The sequence below is a fragment of the Excalfactoria chinensis genome, chromosome 3, assembly GCF_039878825.1.
Source record: "Excalfactoria chinensis isolate bCotChi1 chromosome 3, bCotChi1.hap2, whole genome shotgun sequence".
NCBI lineage: Eukaryota > Metazoa > Chordata > Aves > Galliformes > Phasianidae > Excalfactoria > Excalfactoria chinensis.
This window is the reverse complement of record NC_092827.1, coordinates 79,604,281-79,610,758: the sequence shown is the minus strand read 5'-3', so window position 1 is coordinate 79,610,758 and position 6,478 is coordinate 79,604,281.

The following is a 6,478-nucleotide window of genomic DNA, read 5'->3' as shown; positions in this document are numbered from 1 at the left end:
GCCGCTCCCTCCCCCCACCCCTCTCCCCGTCAGGGAACGGCGCTGCGAAACGAGTCCCGGCTGTCCGCGCTCTGCCCGCCGGGCCCTCCGGCGCCCCCGCCTCTCCCCCTTTCTGCCCCCGGACCCCCGGGACGCGGCGCTGAGAGGCGGGGGGAGAAGCGAGGAGGGTCGGGCGCTCGCCGAACGCCGGCGGTGGGTGCCGGAGGGGCGGCCCGCGGGACTATTTGTCCGAGCGGAGGAGGATTCTAGAAAAAAACGCCTCGCCGTATCAGGGACTCCGAGCGGAGGGCGCCGATTGGTGGATTCGTACCTGCAATGCGTCACTGGGACATGCACGGTCTGGGCTGGACGTGGCCCCCTCCCCCCGCCCGCCCGCAGTGCGCGGGGCTCGGCCCGGTGCGGCGGGGACGGCCTTAGGCTGGGCTGAGCTGCCGCCTGCCCTGCCGCCTGCCCTACCGCGGCCCGGGCCGGCCCAGCGCCGCGCGGCTCTGCGGCAGGGCGTGCCGGGGAGCGCCGCAGCGGGCAGCCGCACCAGGCCGTAGGCCCCTCGCAGGCGCCCACCGCTGGCGGCGGTGCTGGGTGTCGCGACTCCCCGAGGGCTGCGGGGCAGCCGCTAGAGCTGACGCTCTGCCGACACGCGTTGGGTGGAGGAACCCGGGTTGTCCAGCTTTGCAGATGCGTTTTCATGCGGCTGTGGTAACGTAAGGCAACAAATAGCTGCCGGTTTTGCAGTATAAGTGGGGCTGTCCAGTGTCTGAGAATCACAGCTTTCAGCGCCGTGAATGTGCTGTGAAACCCTGAGGCCGTGTGTGTTATGTCCCAAGTTAGAAAGATGGTTCACCAACACACAGCCCATCTACCTATCACTGACCCGCAGACAGGGCAGAGGCTCTGCTCTCTGCAGTTGGGATGCCTTGCCCAGCCCTGCTCTCATCCCTTCTGGCTGAGGTCCATGGGGATGTGTGGGGGCTGTGGGCCCTCGGCAAAAGCTCTGAGTTCTTCCCTCCAATCCTTAACTGAAATTGCCAGGCCTGCTCTCGTGGAGCCGGTGCCTGCTGAATTTGGGACTGAAGAGCATCAGCACAAGGCCTTGTTCCCATGAGTGCACAGACCTTCTGTGAACCCAGGGCCTCTCGCCCTCTGCTCCCTGCCCGCCTTGTTATTGAGAACACAGAAAATACCACAATATGCTTAAATTTAGCTTCTGGCCTTGAAATCTAAAGTTGTGCTATGTTAGCTTTTTAGGCCTCTTTTCAACCAAATGTATTCATCGTGCAGAAATCAAGCACACTGCAACTGCTGTCCTCTCAAACCCCGGCAACGTTGTAGAAGCGTGTTACATACTTGTAGGTGAAGAAAAGTTTCCAGAGCAAGCAGTGAGTGTCACAGCCGTCACCATGTGTGCTTCCCCACGTCTCTGTGGTACGGAGCAGTGAGCCCCCACCTGTGGCTCCATGTGGATGGGCGAGGAGCAATGCAGCACTGCTCCCCATGCCACTCTGCTACACCACCTTGGAGTGACATGGCCTCTGTGGAGGTGCTAGCACAGGTACTGGGAAGGCAGCATCTCCATCTGCATGGTGCCATGCCATGCAGATTGAGCCCTGTGCTGGCACGTGGCTTTGACTGGAGCCACAACAATGCTTGTGTGCTCCATATGAGCCATCTGACGGCCCTGTACATGCTGATCTGCACAGGCAGGTTACACCTCTAGTTCAAAGAACCACCTGAAATGAGGCGCACAGACATTTCCATGCAATGGCCCCAAGGGCTTGCCCAGAGAGCCGTGGCAGTGCTGTCTGAGGCACTGCATCCTGCCCCTGTCCTGCTCCTGGCATCTGCTGCTGGCCTCCTGGGAGCACTGAGGCTATGGGAAACACAGGGCCCAGGGCTTAAACAAAATGTAGGCTCTGTAATTACAGCCTGAGGGTCTGCAGTGCAGTCGGGGACTTGAACACAAGTCTCTTGGAACCCAGCCACCGTAGCATTTTTTTTTTCCTGTGTGTGTCCTTTTAAACTACTGGGTATCTGTACTGTATTAAATTATTCATACCATTCAGTTTCCTTTAAAGGCTGAGGAAGTCATGAAGATAATCCTCTTGCTGCCGTATGTTTCCCGTGCCCTCTGGTTCTCTCCTCTATTTCTCTCCCCTTTCCCCTGTTCTCCCGTGTCTCCTGCTTTCCATCTGCATTTCCCTCAGCAGCACCCATTTCCTGTGGGTTTCATCACCACCCCCACCTCGACTCCATCTGTTGCAGAGATCAGCAGTGAAGTTAACTCGCGATTACACTCGCAGGGAATCTCGCCAACAGATAGTATGGCATTGCCAGGTATTAAAGCGAACGCTGCCATGCCAGGAGGGGCACAGAGGAGAGGTCACTCCTCTCCCACGCAGCCATCGCAGGCAGGTGAAGCTGCAGCCTCCCATCTCCTGGAGCAGGTGCCTTTGCTCAAAGCCGAGCTGCTGAGAGCTGCTGTGCAGCAGCCGGGCAGGCAGCCCGTGGGTCCGTGCTGTGGGAGGCTGGCAATGCAGCAGTGGGCTGGGTGCTGACGGAGCAGCCCCGGGAGCTGCCTGTCATTGCCCTGTCACAACAGCCCGGTGACTGGGACTTGTTAATGTGATAGTTTCTCTCCCTGGTATGTAATTCAATAGATTTGTCAGTGTTTTTGTGCTTTGTGTTGTGGGGTATTTTTTCGTTGGTTCTTTTTTCTGTGTAGAAATGTAGCCTTATGTAAGTCTGGTTCCAAGACTGGAGCAACAAATTAGGAAAGCAGTTAGAGGTAGAGGTAGGAGGTTAGGTGAGCTGCATATGCCAGCAATGCACACAGCTACTTTATGTGGTATATTTAATATTGTGTAAATTTGATTTGTTCCCTGGTTCTCACAATGCTTTAATGGACTGTGGGTTGATGTGTACAGAGCACCGTGCAATGGTATAAAATGCCAGGGCTGTCTCCTCAAGTTCTGCTATGTCATTTCTATGTAGATCGTAGTAATAAGCTGAACAACCTAATTAGAAATTAATCGCAAATTTTGTAAGTGAACTTCTCAAGTAAGAAGAAAAAGGTTCTCCACTTAAAATGGGTACTTAAGCTTAGCATTTGACTAACTATCTGCTGCATATAGAAGGAAAATAGCTCGTGGCTCATTTTGTGTAGTGGTTCTAATTTCATTTCAGCTTTGTCTGTAACAGAGAACCTGCCACCCTGAGGAAGGGCTTCAGCTCCAGTCCCAGCTTTAAATCACACAGCCAGTGCCACGGGGATGAAACCAAGGAGCAAACCAATATTTAGCTGCCCAGATGGATGTGGAAGGCCGGTTCAGCCTTCAGCAAGGAAAAACTTCTGTGCCGCGTCCAAAATTTCAAGGCGCTGAATGAGAAGTTCATCTTCCTGGCGCCCTGACAGCGAATATTGATCACATAACCCCGAGTGCAGACAATTTGCAGGCACTAGGCGACTGCTCATCCAGCTAACCGCGCCTCACCTGGATGGTAGCAGCTGTTAGGAAAAATCATTGGTCTGTTGACCATGCCAAATGGATGACACCGCCTCTAATATAAATATACTGTAGGGAAACAGGGCAGGGGATGCTTCCTGACACCTGTCTTTAATCTCTGGATGCTCTGAGTCCCAAAGATAAGGTAGTACATGAAAGGCATTCAGAATATTATGTTGAATAGTTGTTTTTTTCAATTATGAAGGTAACACAGATATATCCAAATTAGTGTTTAGTTGGGTACAGACAGCAAAGCGGCTCTAGCAGCAATGAATCATCAGAACCCCTCAGAAAGCTATTCTGTTCTGTGGTTAGCTCCTCTGCTGGGATTGCATGGCTCCCCAACTAGAGTCTGGATGTTGTAAATCTGATTTTGGTGACCTAGAGCTGAGACTTTAACTGGACTGTAACCAAGCACCGAAAGAAGATGAGAGGGGAGGCCAAAAATGTGGGTGGGTGCACTCACACAAAACTGAGGAAGGGAGGAGGATAATGTGAGATCTAGTCATAGGCGCTAGGCTAAGAGTAAGAGTAGAGAGCTGGTGGGACTCACAGTCTTTCTCTTCTTATATTTTCCTTCTTTCTTTCTTTAAAAATAAACAAGTAACCAAGCAGCTGCTTTAATTTTATGAGGCCTTCTGATGAAACATGGCCTATAAGCCTACAGTATCTTCTAGGTTCCTATGAAGGAAACATAGCTGTAGGTCTTCATTACACCAGCGCATCCTTCTGGAACAGACTCTCTTTGGAGGTGCAGAATGTGAGAGGGTAGCCTGGGCAGGAGCAGCAGTCGCTCCCCTTTCCAGCCTGTGTTTTTGAAATACAAGTATTGATGGCCCATAACACTCAATTATGAATTAGATTTTGCTTTTTCTGTTTTGTTTTCTGAAATACCTTAATAGGAGGGAGAGCATAAAAAAATTATTTGCTCCAAGATGACAGAAATGTGCTAATTGGTAATCTAACAGTCAATATCTACTGGACAGTTCTGTTTCTCAGAGACTGAAGACAATAACACAAAATGTAGCATATATCCAGAAAATGGCTGGGTGAATTCCTACTTATCCAGGTGCTGCAAAGGCTTATTTTAATTTCCTTCAAAGAGATCTGAGAGAAGGTCTGTAGGAGGCACCTGCACTTGCATTGGTGGGCCTGAAGGCTTCATCAAAGGGAAGTCCTGCACGGCCACCAAGTATGCCATCACACTTGGGTTGTGTGCAACGCGTCTGCAGACATCGGGTCAACCCTTCGTCTCCTGTGGAGACTCTTTGGCTTGATCAACACAGTGGGCAAAATACTCGTGAATGTTCAGTGGCTGGAATTTTGGCATTTTCAGTGGGAAAACACGTACAAATCAGTCTGTGTCACCAATCAGACTATGCCACTGCTGCAGATTCATTACAGTTTGCCTACAGCTAAGTCTGCCAAATATGAAGTGAAGAAAGGGTATAATGGAGATATCAGTCTTGACAAAACACATCCGAGCGGGTGGTGCTCAAGTCACTGCTTAAACTTCCCTGGGTGTGGGGGCGGATGGCAGTCAGGGAAGGATTTAGTGTTTGTCCATTCCGATGGCAAGAGAGAAAAAAAGAAATGCTTTTCCAGGTCTAAAGACAACTAGCTTTGGTTGCTTTCCACATGGGAGGTTTTCACTGTAACATGCTTTTTTTCTTTATTAGCAAACCAAAATAACAGAATAATAGCTAACTCCTATTAAAAAATTACCAGGGGAGGCAAAGCAGTGCTTATAATAAAATTATTGCTACAACCTTAATTAGGGCATGCTGCCAAATACCTCCGTGATGAAAAACAAATCAATATAATGATGTTTTCCCATTACTTTTTGTTTGGGGAATGAAATGTCACAAAATATTTTGCATATTTTGTCTTGGAGACTGGGCTGTATTGGACCAAATTACAGGAGAACATTAAAAGACTTTGTTTGAAATTGGCATAGGAGGACGGACAACTCCTGGAACATAAGGTTGAAAATATTCTTGCTTTCTAATAAGAGCAAAGGACGCAGCACTGGTACTCAGTGACCATAAAAGTTTCAAATATAGCATGGAATCTGACTGGATTAAACACGGTGTATCTGCTTCCCTTTTTCACCCACCTAGACGTTGTTTCACCTAACCTGAACCTGCTCTGGTGATTCAGGCCATGCTGTAAGGTCCTGTCCTTCTGTGGTGACTTCTCCCCAGGCACCTGCAGTGCAGACGCTCACTGCTGCTGGAGCTCCTGGCCAGACATGCTGCCTCTCAACAGGATACCTGATTCAGATTTTCCCTTATCTGCCATCACGCATGCTTTCACAGGAGTTTGTCCATGTAAGAGGTGACTAAACACTGAGCAAACGGTTCAGAATTTGGCTGTCTTTTATAAATAATGATTCAAAGATTTGATTTAGCTACAGATGAGCCCAAGCCACAAAAACTGCAGCTGGCTCCCAACAGTATCAACTCACACGGCCAGAGATTTCTTTTCCCATTGTGTTTTATTTCAGCCTGAAAGTCCATGTGGAAAGACAAACTAGCTGTGAACCAGACGCAGACATCAGTGCCTGGGGCGCAGTGCATACCAAGATAGCCCACAGCCACCTGCCAGCTTGCCACTGACCTTTTATCTGCATAAATAGTCGTGACCTTTGGGCTGCTCAAATTAGTGCTAGCTGCTCACCCAGGCCAGTATCGCAGCCCCATCGTGCACAGGCCTTCCGCTACTTCGACTTTGTTGCCTTCGCATGGTGAGCCAACAGGCAGGGGCACTGGGCTCGTGGCTCCATGGGCTGCAGACACCTCACTGCAGCCTTCATCCACCACTGAATGGCACAAAGACCAAGGGAGGGGTCCTGCCACCCGCAGTTGTGTTGTCACTTCTCTGTAGGGCACAGTGAGCCTTCAGCTGCACTCTTGCTTTGGGCATTAATTTGGCATGTCCTTCAGGAGAAGTCCTGAAAGAGTTTTAAAATCGACAGA